Source organism: Hemitrygon akajei, chromosome 3 (genome assembly GCF_048418815.1).
Source record: "Hemitrygon akajei chromosome 3, sHemAka1.3, whole genome shotgun sequence".
NCBI classification, from domain to species: Eukaryota; Metazoa; Chordata; class Chondrichthyes; order Myliobatiformes; family Dasyatidae; genus Hemitrygon; species Hemitrygon akajei.
In genome coordinates, this window is record NC_133126.1 from 181533517 (window position 1) to 181549546 (window position 16030).

General features: G+C 44.3%; 1 long non-coding RNA gene across 2 annotated transcripts in view; it reads left to right on the forward strand.

Moving 5' to 3' along the window:
* The window catches only part of LOC140725705 (uncharacterized), a 50359-nt gene that overhangs the window by 18491 nt on the left and 15838 nt on the right, over positions 1–16030 (forward strand). Inside the window, exons 1-2 of one of the 2 annotated variants that reach the window (XR_012098423.1) lie at positions 10914–11403; positions 14636–14724. This is a non-coding gene — a long non-coding RNA (uncharacterized lncRNA). Of the gene's footprint in view, positions 1–10913; positions 11404–14635; positions 14725–16030 lie in introns of those variants that run through there. The other variant, XR_012098424.1, reaches the window with a different exon arrangement.

A 16030-nucleotide genomic window follows, 5' to 3' on the forward strand; every position in this document is an offset into this window, starting at 1 on the left:
ACAATATTCCAAGTACAGTCTGACCAATGACTCTCATTCTCCCACTCTCTAAAGAATAGAAGCGAGTCATCCAGTCTCTCCTCATACGACAAACCTGCCAAACCAGGAATCAGTCTGGTGAATGAATCTCACTCCATACCAAGTTTTTATCAAGTTGCATTGCAATCTTGTTCAGCAACTGTGGCTTCTTCTGCAGCAGATTGTAGCGAGCGCCAGAATTATTCTCACAGAAGAAAGAAAAGCAATCAGAAAGAAATAACATACCTAAATAAGTCAGAATTGACTGCTGGTGCCTGGGGAAAAGAACAAAAGACAGTAGGAATAATTATTTAACATGGAATTTGATTTGCACCTGCAAAGGATCTTTCATTGGTCATTGTGTAGAAGGACAATGAACGCTTTACCTGTTGGCCACCCTCACTTGGGGGCTGAAAGCCTGAGGTGTTGTAGCTACTGAAGCTGCCTTCACGTTACAGAGAGCAAGCTCATGGAGAAGGTGAGGTAGTGTGAGGCTGGTCCTGGACCTGGTGTGAAGGTGCTGCAGTGATAACATTCAGTCAGCTTGGCCATTCAGGTTCTAAGGGGTTGGGACAACAGATGTTTGTTAGAGAAAGAAGAGATAACCAAAGCATGATTGTACTATGGGTGAATCTCTTTCATAGATGTGAATTGTATATTTGTTACATTTGTTATGTACTGCACAAGCCTCCTTTGTACTATGCTTTCTTGATTTAAAAAACCAATAAAAATATCGCCCAGAAAAAAAAAGAGAAAGATGAGATTCTGCAGGTGGTGAAAATCTTGAGAAACTCATGCAAAAATGCTGGAGGAACTCAGCAAGTCAGGCAGCGTCTACCGAGAGGAACAAGCAGCTGATATTTTGGGCCGGGACCCTTCACCAGGACTCTTCATCAAGACAGTCACCAGGGCCATTCATCAGGACAACTATTGCAGGGTCGTTAGGTATTCCTTAAGGGGGAAACAATAATCAGCAGGTGGTGATTGAATTGAAGGGCACAAATTGGACTCATGGGAATATTGGGCATTGTGTTGAGTCAAGTGGCAGGTTTATGGAGGGTAGAAGTCAGCTGATAACCCCATTATAGACCTGGCAAGAAGGTTTTTAAGGGGACTTACCTGAATTATATCTTCAAGTAAAGCTTGGGACCTGTCCAGGAACGTATCATGACTGGTTGGATTATGATCTGGTACAGTACTTCGAATGTGCAAGAATGTAAGAACCTGCAGAGAGTAGCGCACTTGGCCCAATAAATTACAGCCAGTTGCCTCCCCGCTTTCAATAATATCAATACAAGGCACCGGTTCAAGAAAGAACGTCTATCATCATACCATCTTTTCGCATTAGACAAGAAATCCATTTATCCAGCCATCCATAGCACCTGCTGGTCTTACACCACCACCTCTTCGATCACTGTTTTTCAACAAATCTGCACAATACTATGAATATTTTGATCACTTTGCTCTAAAGTGGACTTCAATTTTTTTTTTCTAATTGTCTTCTTTCTAGTATGGTTTTTATAATTTTATGTTCAAAGTAATTTTATTATCAATGTACATATATGTTACCATATACAACCCTGAGATTTATTTTCTTGTGGGCATTCTTGATAAATCTATAGAATAATAACCATAACAAGTGGGGCAAGTGTGTTGAGTGAAGTTATCCCCTTTGGTTCAAAAGCCTGATGTTTGAGGGTTAGTAACTGTCCCTTAACATGGTGGAGTGAGTCCTGAGGTTCCTGTGCCTTTTTTCTGATGGTAGCAGTGGGAAGGGAGCATGTCCTGGGTGGTGGGGATCCCTGAAAATGGATGCTGCTTTCCTGCAACTGTGTTTCATATAGATGTGCTCAATGGCTGGAAGAGCTTTACCCTTGATGGACTAGGCCGTATCTGCTACTTTTTGTAGGAATTTCTGTTCAAGAGCATTGGTGTTTCCCTACCAGGATGTGATGCAACCAGTCAATATACTCTCCACTACACCTCTATAGAAATTTGTCAAAGTTTTCGATGTCATGACAAACGTCCACAAACTCCGAAGGAAGTAGAGCACTGCCGTACTTCCTTTGTAATTCCACTTATGTGTTGGGCCCTGGATAGATCCTCCAAATTAATAACACCAAGGAGTTTAAAGTTGCTGACCCTCTCTACCTCTGATCGTCCGATGAGGACTGGCTCAAGGACCTCTGGTTTCCTTCTCCTGAAGTTTATAATCAGCTCTTTGGTCTAGCTGACTGCTCCAGCACTGTGTGTGTGTTGCTCAGATTTCCAGCATCTGCAGGTTTTCCCTTGTCTGTGATTGGATTACTACGCTGTGAAGTCTCTTCCAGGCATGCCTGCCCTGAAGAAGTTTAAATCCTCCCTTCGACGGGAGTTCAGTGAAACCCTCTCTCACTGCTCCCCCTCTGTGATCCCTGCTGCCCTCTGACTCTTTGACCACATGCCCACCCAGACCTGCTTCTTCAGCCATGTATCCTTTCTGGGAACATGTCTTTGCTGCCAGTTTGTCTCACACGGTTTCCAGGTTTGTTTTCAATCTTCTCGATTTGGAACTTCTGAGGACCCCGGGTACTCACATTCAATTGACTGCTTCTCCCACCGTGTTCTATGCGCCATGCTTTCTGCCGTGAAGAGGTACCTGGTGTCCCTATCCCAGTCACTTCCACAACTCCGGGATTCTCTCTCTGCTGCCTGTAATGGACCTGTATGCTTCTTCATCCTCAGTCGGATCCATTCTTTCAATTTCTGGTTCTTTGACTTTCTCATGTCCTGCAAGAATCGTGAGATAGTTCGCCTACAGACCACAGAACCTGCTGACTCCAATGCCAGCAGGCCCAGATGTCTCCAGACCGTGATCCCTGCTGCGCTAACAATCCAGAGCAGACTCAGAACCTGGACCCCACTGCCATCAATGCAGGTTCCAACAACCTTGGATACCTCCAAATGCCAATTGCGCAACCTCAAACTCCGACTCTGCTGGAACCCCCGTCTCCCCTTCCCCCAGCACAATTCCACAATCCCGTGTCTCTCAGGTCCCTCCGCCAGCTCTGGGCCCTTGGATACTCCATCCTCCTCGCATCCCACTCTCCCTGAACACCCCATACCTCCATTCTCCTCAGACACAACCACCCTTCTTCCTCCCTCCGATCCCAGCTTTCATCCATGTCAGGTTTTCCCCATCCCTTCTGACCTTCCCCTTTCTGCGGCAGAATGTTCTGTCCTCAGTAAGGTCCTCACCTTTCTCCCCCTGTACCCACACCTCAGTGAGTTCCGCACCCACCACGACGCTGGGCTCTTCTTCCGCCGCCTTCATCTCCAAGCTCATTTTTTTGGCAAGGGCTCTCTACCCAGTGCTGATGACCCCTTCTCCGTCTTCAACACTCCTCCTCTTCCTGGACACCCCGCCCTGGTCTTCTCCTGCTCTGGATCTTTTCATCGCCAACTGCCAACAGTACATCAACCATGTAGACTTCAACATTCCTCTCTCCTATGCCAACTGTACTCCTTCTGAACGCTCGACTCTCCACTCCCTCCGCATTAATCCTAACCTCACCATCAAACCCGCAGATAAGGGAGGTGCTGTAGTAGTCTGGTCTACCTTGCTGAGGCCCAGCACCGACTCTTAGACACCTCCTCTTACTTACCCCTTGAACAGGAGCCACGAAGGAACACGAGGCCATTGTCTCCCACAATATCACCAACCTTATTGACTTGGCCACCAATCTCATAGTTCCCAAACCCCTCAACTCCCATTTCTACCTTCTACCCAAGATCCATAAACCCACTTGTCCAGGTAGACCCATTGTTTCAGCTTATTCCTGCCCCACTGAACTTGTATCTGCATGCTTTGACTCAGTTTTATCCTCCTGGTTCAGTCCCTTCCTACCTACATCCGTGGCTCTTCACATGCTCTGGATCTTTTCAAGGATTTCAGGTTCCCTGGCCCCCATCATTTGAGTTTTACTATGGATGTCAAGTCTCTATACACCTCCATCCCCCACCAGGAAGTCCTCAAAGCGCTCCGTTTCTTTCTAGACACCAGACCCAACCAGTTCCCCTCCACCACCACTCTCCTCCACCTAGTGGAACTTGTCCTCACTCTAAATGATTTCTCCTTTGGCTCCTCCTTTAAACAAAAGGTGTAGTTATGGGCACTCGCTTGGGTCCCAGCTATGTCTGCCTGTTTGTCGGCTACGTGGAACAGTGAATTATCCAAGCCTACACTGGTGACTGCCCCACACTTTTCCCATGTTACATCAATGACTGTATTGGTGCTGCTCCCTTCATCCATGCTGAACTTGTCCAATTCTGCCCTCACCCCATCCTCCTGCCAACCCACTAGGGATAGGGTTCCTCTTGTTGTCACTTACCACCCCACCAGCCTCCACGTCAGCACATAATTCTCTGAAATTTCCACCATCTCCAATGGGGTCCCTCCACTAAGCATATTTCCCCTCCCATCCGCTTTCTGCTTTCCGCAGGGTTTGCTCCCTACCCGACTCCCTTGTCCACTTGTCCCTCCCCACTAATCTCCCTCCTGGCACTTTTCCTTGCAAGTGGAACAAGTGCTTCACTTGCCCCTACACCTCCTCCCTCACTACCATTCAGGGCCCTAAACAGTCCTTCCAGGTGAGGTGACACTCCAGGTGAGTCTATTGGGGTCATATACTGTGTCTGGTGCTCCCGGTGTGGCCTTCTGCATATCGGTGAGACCTGATGTAGATCGGGAGACCGCTTCTCCGAGCAGCTACGTGCCATCCACCAGAAAAAGCAGATCACTCAGTGCCCACCCATTTTAATTCCACTTCCCATTCCCATTCCGGTGTGTCTATCCATGACCTCCTCCACTGACGTGATGAGGTCACACTTAGATTGGAGGACTAACACCTTGTATTCTGTTTGGGTAGCCTCCAACTTGATGGCATGAACATTGATTTCTCAAACTTCTGGTAATGCCCATCCACCCCACCCCCCTTCACTATTTCCCATCCCCTTTTCCCTTTCTCACCTTATTTCCTTGCTGGCCCATCACCTCTGTATGGTGTTCCTCTGCCTTTTCTTCCTTCCATGGCCTTCTGTCTCTTTCACCAATTTACTTCCCAGCTCTTTACTTCATCCCCTCCCCCTTCAGGTTTCACCTATCATCTTGTGGTGGAAGAGTGCTTTTTGCTCTTTCCTCCCACCCCCCCACCACCTTTTAAATCTACTCCTCAGCTTTTTTTCTCCAGTCCTGCCAAAGGGTTTCAGCCTGAAATGTCGACTGCACTCTTTTCCTAGGTGCTGGTTGACCTGCTGATTTCCTCCATCATTTTGTGCGTGTTGCTTGAGTAGGAGGTTGTTGTTATGACATCAGTCAGCAATTCTCATACAACAACCAAGACCCAACCAGCCATTTATGCAGCCGTCCATAAAAGTTGACAATATCACCCTTGAAACGTAGACCACTTTCCTTACTTTGGCAGCATTCTCTCCTCAAAAGCAGACATCACCTCAGAGATCAACCACGACCTGTGCAGTGTTAGTGGGACCTGTGCAAGATTAAAAACTGTGACCTACAGCTCCAATCAAAACTTTTGGTCTATCGAGCAGTCATCCTTCCTACATTACTGTATGGAGTTGAATCATGGGCCACTTACAGTAGGCATCTGAAAGCCCTGCAACAATACCAGCAAAGAACCTTATGAGACTTTGAGGATCAGGTGGGAGGACATTTGCACTAACACCAGTTTACTAGAGGAAGCCAATGTGAACAGCACTTTCACCATGATAAAGCATCACGTATTCCGATGAATACATCATGTCGTGTGGATGTCCAACTCGTACCTCACCAAAAAGAACCATTACCCACGTTAAAGGAAGCCATTTTCTTGTGAATATTGTGCACCTGATGCTATGTGCCTGTGATGCAGCTACAAGTATTTGGACCTGTACTTGTGCATATGACAATAAACTTGACTTCTGACTTTTTAAGTTGAACAGAAGAAAATCTGACAGGTACCCAGAAAGCCGGCCTCTGTAGCTGTCCACTGGGATAGTAGAAGACCCAAAATCTGCGTGTTCACATCCAAGTCAGAGTCCAAATCCAAGCCTACTGGGGGCTGGGGGCTGAAGAATACAGACTGTCTTGGTATTAGAGGAAGAGGGGTTTGTTTTGCTGTTTGTCGTATTCTGTGTTATTCCACCGAGCATTGTGGGCATGCTATGTTGGCGCCAGAATATATGGCGAGACATGTGGGCTGCTCCCAGCACATCCTGTGTGCTGGCTGTAGTGCAGACAACACAGTTTATTGTATGTTTCGATGTATATGTGATAAATAAACTTGAATCTTGAGTACCCACATATAGGATAAACTATATGCACACTCCTCTCAACATCCCGTAAGTGGCATCCAGCCTATTTTTGTATGTCACCATGCTTGTTTGGGCTCCTGGGCCACACAGAGGACCTTGAACAAAACTGCAGACTTCACATTGCAGGTTAACCTTGACTTTCATTAACATTTTATTATGTGTAGCAGCTTAGTGGTGTAGCAGTTGGTGATCCAATTTCTATGCACTTATCATTTCTTGGATTTGAGAAAACTAGCGTGAGATAAAGGCAGTGGCCCACACCGGCTTTGCAAGTCATGTAATGAACTATTCAAGGGGAGTTGGCTGGTGCATCCAGCAGTCCACACAAACTGAAGTAGCCAGGGATTTGCAGACTGAAAGCACAATTCAACAGGCCGACTTCCAGAGAGCAGTCTATAGTCTCTCCGCAGCAGAATGCATCACCAGCACACAGCAGATGGAAGAGAAATCCTGCTGGCAGCTTCTACCAGCAATTCCTTCAGATGATCGCTAATTCCTACAGCTTCATTTGTTATGTGTCCCTTGATGGTTTAATGGTTATTTGTGTGCATCAACTTCGCTGAGTATCGGGAGATTATTTGCAACTGTAATTTTTTAAAACTCTCTTATCTTTCATTGTGCAGATTTTTCATGTTTTATTCACTTTGCTGAGCTTCCCAGTGGAAAAGATTCTTTCTCTGTGTTTTCTTCACAAAGGTTGAATGTGAATCTTATGGAATAGCCAAGGCAATGATTGTTCCTTGGCTAGTAAACTATAGAAGCATTAGCTAGATACTTTGTTGATCCCAAAGGAAATTACAGTAGCATTACAAGTGTACAGATATATAAATATTAGAAGTAAGAAAAAATAAAAAATAAGTTACCTCAAACAGTCTAACTAGAGGGGGTCATCACTTCCCCGACTCCAGTTTAACTCATTATAGATCCTAATGGCCGAGGGTAAGAATGACTTCATATAGCGTTCTTTGGAGCAGCTCAGCTGCCTTAGTCTACTACTAAAAGTGCTCCTCTGTTCAGCCAAGGTATCACGCAGAGGGTGAGAAACATCCTCCCCAGAATTGCCAGGATTTTCCGTAGGGTCCTTTGTTTAATCAAGGCCTCCAGTGTGTCCAGTTTGACTCCTATAACCGAACCAGCCTATCTAATCAGTTTATTGAACCTGTTGTCATCACCCATGTTGATGCCATTACCCCGGCACAGCACCGCACAGATTGTACCGGTGACAACAGACTGGTAGAACATGCAAAGGAGAGGCCTGCATACTCCAAAGGACCTCAGTCTCCTCAGGAAGTACTGCCTGTTCTCACAGAAGCATTTTTGAGCTGAGGGAGTGGGCAGCAAATCAGGAGCAGTGTCCTGACTGAATTTTGCCCTATTTTGCAAAACCCACCCAGGACGTTCTTTCTTCTCCACTCGCCCACTGGGCAGAAGATGCAAAAAAAACTGGAGGCATGTTATACTAAAGAACTCAGTGCACTGCACTTTCTCTGTAATTATACTGTTTTATTCTGCATTCTGTTATTGCTTTCCCTTGCACTACTTTGATACACCGATGTTATGAAATGAATCAGAATCAGCATCAGGTTTATTATCACTGATTTATGTCATAACATTTGTTGTTTTGTGGCAGCAGTACAGTGTAAGACATAAAAAGGCACCGTAAATTACAGTATAAAATAAAATAAATGAATAGTCTAGAAGAAGACTAATGAGGTAGTGTTCGGAAGGTTGGGTTCCTACTTGTCCTGTCCAAAGTCCATAAGTATAGGCTCTCCCCTGAGCTGGCTTCTTTTTCCCCTCCTGTTCTCAGTTTCTACAAACGACTGTATCGCTATAGACAAATCCACTAAAATTCTGAAGTTCGTGGATGACACAATGATAGTTGGTCTCTCTTGAATAATGTTGTGACCTCTTATCAAAGAGAGATGGACTGTCTTGCAGCATGGTGTGCTCATAGCAACATAGAGCTTAATGCTATCAAGACAGTAGAAATGAGGATCAGCTTCCTCTGACACCTCCCTTCCTACTCTCCCTTGGAAATTAATGGTCCGTCTGTGTCTGTGGTCATGCCATTCAAATTCCTGGGGATTACGATTACCAATAACCGAAGTTATGTTATGCTCATCATTAGGAAAGTCTAGCAGACATTGCTCTTCCTACACCAGCTTAGGAAACTTAACATCTCAGAGAATATCCTGATGAATTTTTACTCTGCCATCTTCAAGGGTGTTGTGATCATGTCTATGGCTGTTTTGTTTCCTGAGATCACCCTCTCTAAATTCAGGTCGTAACGAGTGGCCCATCCCATGGAGAAGTTTACTTGCTGTCAGCTACAACATTAAAGGATCTGTTCATCGCCAGAGAGAAGAAAAGAACTGGAAAAAATTGACTACTACTCTAGCAGTCATCTATTCACCAAATCATCAGGGAGGCACTACAAGTCCATCACCAACAGGACTACACTTCTTTCCTGTGGCTATCCAACAAAACTCACTCAGGTTTAATAACCCTGTACAACATCCATTAAATGGTCTTTCCTTCTCCCCTTGTTCTGTTGATAATCATTGAGTCTGTTTACATGTTCACATTTATTTAAGTTTGATTATTGTCATTTGTGCATGTGACCATTCTGCTAATTGTTGCTGCTCATGGCTGTTTGCACTATTGTCCTGTAAATCGTTGGTTGCTATTGCGCTGTCTGCTATGGTGTTGTCCTGTGCTTTATGCTTGACGCCGGGCCACAACCAATTCTGGTAGGCTTCACTTACTGGTAATAAAGTGCTTCTGTTTCTGATGCGGAAGAGTTCGTGGACCATTCAGAAATCCGATGGTGGAGGGGAAGAAGCATTGAGTGGGTGCTTCAGGCTTCTTTACCTCCTCCCTGTTGGTAGTAATGAGAAGAGGACGTGGTTGATCTCTGAGTTGATCTCTGCTTTTGAGGAGAGAATGCTGCCAAAGTAAGGGAAGTGGTCTACGTTTTCAAAGGTGATATCATCAGCTTTTATGGAGGGCTGGATGAATGGCTGGTTGGGCCTTGGTTGATATATGAGAATTGCTGAGTGGTGAGGATCCTTTATGGTGGAAGCCACTTTCTTGAGGCTCCGCCATTTGAAGATGTCCATGGTGGTGGGGGTGCTTTGGCCTGTCATGGAGTTGGCTGGGTCTACAACCTTCCGTAGTCTCTTTCAATCTTGTACACCGAAATCTCCATACCAGGTGGTGTTGCAACCAGTCAGAATGACCTCCACCGTACAACCGTACCTACCAAATCTCCTCAAACTAATAAAGTATAGCTGCTGGCATGCCTTCTTTGTGATTGCATCATTCCAGGATGTGACATCATGGGGCGAGCAAGTTGGTAGGTTAATTGTCCCTAAATGTGATCTGTATGGAAGCATGCAAAACAAAGTTTATCACTGTACTTCAATAGATGAGACAATAATGAACCAGTTTACTATTTAACAGAGAAGTGATCTCAGCACAGACCCCAATCTCCCAAGTTTTTCCTATTTTCTTATGGATAGGAGGCAGCCATTCAGCCCATTTTATCTGTTGATTCTTAGAGTAATCCCAATTCCACATAATTTTCCTGTAACCTATTCTCTCTCTCATATATCCATTAATCTTTCCATTTCTCCCACCAATCATTCCTGCAATAGAGGTAACTCAGAACAGACAATTAAGTGATCATACCCTGGAAACATCTTTTTGACAAAGCAATGTGGGACCAGGCCATAACATCAGGAGTCGCAGGTAGAATATACGAACTCCACACAGGTTAGGATTGATCACTGGGGGATGTGACGGAACTGCACTACCCCACAGTGTGGTATCACCATAGTGACACATACAGAAGAGTTGCTTTCGAGACTTATTTAGGAAGGGACTGTGATCTCGAGAACCCAGTAATAACAAGTGCCCAAATATTGTACGTACCTTCAGGATCCTCCTAAGGGTGGTAACTTTGTCATCATTAAGGATTTGCACACTTTGGTTTTCTAGCATTAACACCAGTCTTTTAAAGCCAGTCTTTGATTAATAAAGAATTAGTTCAAAATAGCTTTTACTGCCCAAGGTGTAGTTTAATTGTTCAACTCTTCACACCCTATGTGTTTTCAGTCCAGGTGCAATTGTATAGATGCTCAGAAGGCCCATATCCTTGTTCAAGGATCAGAATCCTCTATGGCCTTTAACATCCTGGCCCTCAGTTACTGCGCTACAGAACATTAAATCAATCTGACTGCCAAATTATCTTACCTACGCATGAAAGCAGTTAAAGCCGATTTTTGTCGCATTCTGAGGCTCATTACGAATCCTTCACTATAATAGGTTCTAATAAAAGGTCATCGACTCGAATTGTCATACCTTGTCTCTCCGTCTCTCCATAAATGCTGAGGATTTTTGGCCTTTCCTGCTTTTTTTTAATATTCTGTATTTTTCATCCTCTGATCCAAGTCTGTGGAAGGATCAGCTGCCATACGTCAGTACAAGCCAAGGTTTAAGTTTCCAGAATTCAATACATGAAAAGGCGACCTTTTAGTTGAAACTAAACGTCTGATGGTTTTGATCTGTTTTTGGGGATAATCAGACCGTGACAGAGCTTGGCTATTCTGATGTGAGGTTTCCAGCAGCTTTTGTATCATCATGTGTGGGAAGTCTGTAGCTATCGATCGTCCTGCTTAAGTCCAAAAGGGAAAATCCTCAGAGGCAGTTTTAACCTTGTGCAATAGTGTATGAAAGAAGGACCTTTGATTGCAGCACCAGCCATTTTTAGAATCTTCCCTGCTTTTTACTTTCACTGGAGTCCGTGTGAACAAACTCTTGGCGCAGTCGTGCAGCTGGTTGAATGACTGCCTGACAGTGTAAGAGAAACAAGTTCAATCCTCACCCTGGCTGCGGTCAGCATGGAGTTGGACCATGGACCATAAGACGAAGGCGAGTGAGAGCTTCGGTGCCGAGATCCTACTGTTTGATCGCTGCCGGAGAAGGAGTCTGTGAGCGGCCTGTCGCTGTGTGGCTCGCCGTGGCAGGCGGGTAGGCCTCTCTGCGTCATGTGGTGTCCCTCCCTTTTGATGAATGTCGGTGATATCGTAGGCTGCTATCGTGGTTCTGCGGTTATGGTTTGGACAATTGCTTTTATGGACTGTGGACTTTTTCAGATCTATGCTTTTTATATTCTGTGCTTTTTAATCGCCTGTTCCTTTTCCGTTTTGTTGGTGTTGGGGGGGGGGGTGGTTGATGCTCTGTACGTTTTTTGTGTGGGGGAGAGGCTGTTTTTTTAATGGTCGATTCTCCTGTTCCGTTTTGTGCGGAGGAAGGGGAGTTTTGGGGGGTTGATGTTTGGGATGCCATCCTTTTTTGAATGGGGGGGGATGGGTTCAATGTTTCTCCCCGAACAACTTTCATCTTCTTTCTTTGTTTCATGGCTATCTGGAGAAGGCAAATTTCAGAGTTGTGATTGGATACGTACTTTGATAATAAATGAACCTTTGAACAAAGGAACAGAGTAGGCCATTCGGCCAATCAAGTTTGTTCACCATTTGATCAGGCCAGATTTATTATCCCACTCAACCCCATTTTCCTGCTTTTCCCTGTAACCTTTGACATCCTGACTAATCAAGAACCTATCAACCTCCACTTTACATTTAGCCAGTGACCTGGCCTCCACAGCTCTCTGTAGCAATGAATTCCACATACTTGGATGTGACTTCACGAGACGTGCGGGTTGATAGGTTAGTAGGACGGTTATCCTTGTGGAATCTGGATGGGGCTGGGGATTTAATAAGAATATAGGAAAAACAGGATGAATATGTTGGGTGGATGATGAATGGCATGGATACAATGGTTCAAAGATTGGCAGAGCAGGATGTTGACTTCACTGTTACACTTGCTTAAGCTGGTAGTTGGTTTACTGTTGTCACAAGAAAGGAGGTATGATGAAAACTGTGGCTTTGCTTGCCATCCACACAGATTATTTCACAATTGGTAGTACAAAGGAAAAGCAATAATGGAATGTGGAATATCGTGTTATGGTTAGAGAGGAAGGGCAGTACAAGTTGACGATCAGGTGTACGGGCTATGACAAAGTAGACTGTGAGGTCAAGGGTTCATCTTATCTAATAAGAGGTCCACCCAGGTGTGAAACAATAACAAGGTAAAAGCAGTCCTTTTGGCTGGTGCTGTGCATTTTTAAGCTTCTGTATCTTCCAGATTCAAGATGGTTTAAAGCTATTTTCCATACACAAGTTTAAAGGAGAACAAAATAATTGTTACGCCAGATCTGATGCAGCACAAAAAAAAGATACAAAAGATAAAGAACACAACAATAATAAAACACATTAAATATAAATGCATAAGATAGCTAATATACATAGATTAATTGTATGTGGTGCTAGGCACAGAATTGTCTGCACATGAGGTGACTGTCAGTGGTGGTTGGGGCGTGGAGGGTGGGTTAATGGGTGGAGGTGTTTGTCGTTCTTACTGCTTGGGGAAATTAATTGTTTTTGACTCTGATCATTCAGGCATGTATGTTATGTAGCCTCCACCCTGATGGGAGTGGGACAAATCATCCATGAGCAGGGAGGGTGGGGTCCTTCATGATGTTACTGGCCCTTTTCCGGCACCTTTCTGTATATATGTCCTTGATGGCAGGTAGGCTGGTGTTGGTGAGGCATTGGGCAGTTTTGACTGCCCTTTGTAGAACGTTCCTGCCTGCTGCGCAGCAGTTTCTATACCACACAGTGATGCAGCTTGTCAGGATGCTCTCTACGGTGTATCTGCAGAATGACATGAGTGTAGATGTGCATTGTTCGGCTCTCTTCAGCTTCTTTGCAACGTAAAGGCGTTGGTGAGCTTTCCTGATTGCGTAGGATGTGTTCTGGAACCATGAGGGGTTGTGTGAGATATGCCTCATGCCTCATCGAACAGGGGAGAATTGTTGAAGGGGAGGGGACAAACAATCAAAATCTGTATCGTAGAGCCAACACCAAGCTCCGGTTTCTCTGGCAAAGAGCTGCAACAGAACAGGCAAACCCCACCCTTCAGTGGGCAGAATGATTTGTAGAAACATCTTCAAAGCAGTAAGATGTTTAAGAGAAAGGTAAATTTAATTTATGCACAACTGCATATCCTTCAGTGGCCTCAGATAAGTGAACTTGGAGTCATTTCTAGCAGTCTGCAACTCAAGCATCTGCCTATGTGTCAGACAAGATGTTATCCACACTAGCACTGGCCTGGAGGTAAATCGAACAGCTGATGCTATTACAGGAGTAGTGTGTGCTTGAGGACCAGTACTGGAATGAACAGTTGTTAAGCATAATTTCTCAAATGATGATGTTTTATTAACTGGAATTGCCAAACAGAAGCTCTGCTAGTCAGCAGTGTGAAGGTATAAAATATTCAGAAATAGACTGATTCAAACTGGAAGTGTGTTGTGTAATGTTGGAAATGATAAAGGGAGATATTACATTTGGCAATGGGAATATGACAGTTTGGATACACTGAGCAGGATGAATTTAAATTCAATTAATTCTATTTAACTAGAACTACCAGACCATTATAGTACTGGATGTAGCTAAAACCACATCTGGTTCACCGATGTCCATAGGCTCCAATTGAAATGAGTGAGGAAGCGACTCAGTCCGAGAGCAGACAGAAATAAATTCAAGCCCGCAATAAAAGGCTGAACATTACTGGAGACAGAGGCAACAACTATTGCACAGGAATTCACTAATGGCCCAATTCTGCTCCTATGTCTTATGGTTACTCACTTATCCACTCTGGAAGTGAGCCGATTGAAGCTTGGGAGCAAGGTCCAGTTTCTGATTTTGTATTTTAATCCCTATACCTGTACACTGCAACACAATAATGTTATAAGGCAATTTGTGCTTGTTCTATCATTCAGTGTCTTCAATGTACAATCACCCTTTATTCCATCTCTCTTAAACCCATCGGTTAACCAAACAACCCATCAACTGATTTACTGTAAGCATGTCAAAGTCTGCTGATGCTGGAAATCCAAAGCAACACCCACAAAACGCTGGAGGAACTCAGCAGGCCAGGCAGCATCTATGGAAAAGAATAAACAATTGTTTCAAGAAGGGTCTTGACCTGAAACGCTGATTGTTTATTCATTTACATCGATGCTCCCTGACCTGCTGAGTTCTTCCAGCATTTTGTGTGTGTTGCAATTGATTTATTGGTTGCCAAAGAATGAGACATGGGGGTGTTTCAGTAACCCGAGAAGTCTCTGTTCTTTGTTCAGATTGGAACACCTAACTGACCTCCGGCTACCTGTTTAGTCATCGATGTACATGAATATTTGAAGATTTTGATAATAGAGTGAAACCTTTGGTGAGTGAAATTCTGGAGGAGTAAAGAAAACTGTGCAATTCTACAGACTGTGATGTGTCAGAACAGGGTACACAGCAGTAAGCTGTCTTGTATGCTAAGTCCACATGATAGGAAAAATACTTGTTAACCTGAAAATGACCTCACATTTAAGGATTTCAGTAAGGTGCAGTGAACATTTTTTTTGACAATGTTGACAGTTCTGCCCAAAATGTAAACAAGTAGCATGGCAGCTTTGCTCATCTTTAATTTACGGTGGTTCCGAGCTGACAGTGTGCAGATTCAGTGCATTAAGACATGTTGAAAAACCTTCTTCACCATGTTCAAATGCTTTTCAATAGAGTCAGCAGAAAGCTCTGTTTTACAGTATATGCATTTTCCACACTCATCAAATGCTTCTCAATGCACTCTCGATAGCACTTAAAGCTGTTCAAAACTCATTCTCTGCCCTACCTCTCAGTTTGCTAGGCATCCGCTCCACCTCAAGTAATTTCTCTTCCCTTCTGATTCCTCCTTCTTTATAGAGACATGGAGTCAAGGAGCATGGAAACAGCTCATCTGGCCCATCATAGCATCATGTATGTGATGATAAAAGGCATGGTGCCTCAAGTGGATAGGGTGGTGAAGAAAGATTTTGGCACATTAGCCGTCAGAAATCAAAGTATTGCGTACAGGAGATGGGATGTTATGTTGAAGTTTAAGAAGACATTGGTGAGGCCTAATTTGGAGAATTGTGTGCAGTTTTTGTCACTTACCCACCCCACAGTCAATAAGATTGAAAGTGTACAGAGAAAATATACGATTATCAGGACTTGAGAACTTGAGTTATAGAGAAAGGTCAAATAGGTTAAGAATTTAACTCTAGAGCTTAAAACAATGAGACCATGAGGTATAGGAGCAGAATTAGGCTATTTGGCTCATTGAGGTGGCTCCACTGTTTCATCATGGCCGATCCAATTTTCCTTTCAGCCCCAATCTCCTGGCAAACGACTTGCCCTCCACAGCTGCCTGTAGCAAAGAATTCCGCAGATTCACCACTCTCTGGCTAATGAAATTCCTCCTCATCTAAGTTCTAGAAAGGATGCTCCTCTATTCTGAGGCTGTATCCTCTGGTCTTAGACTCTCCCATCACATCCTCTCTACATCCACTCTATCAAGGCCTTTCACCACTTGATAGATTTCAATGAGGTCAGCCTTTATTCTTTTGAATTCCAGTGAACACTGGCCCAGAGTTATCAAATGCTCTTCAGATGACAAACCATTCAATCCTGTAATTATTTTCGTGAACCTCCTTTGAACCTTCTCCAGT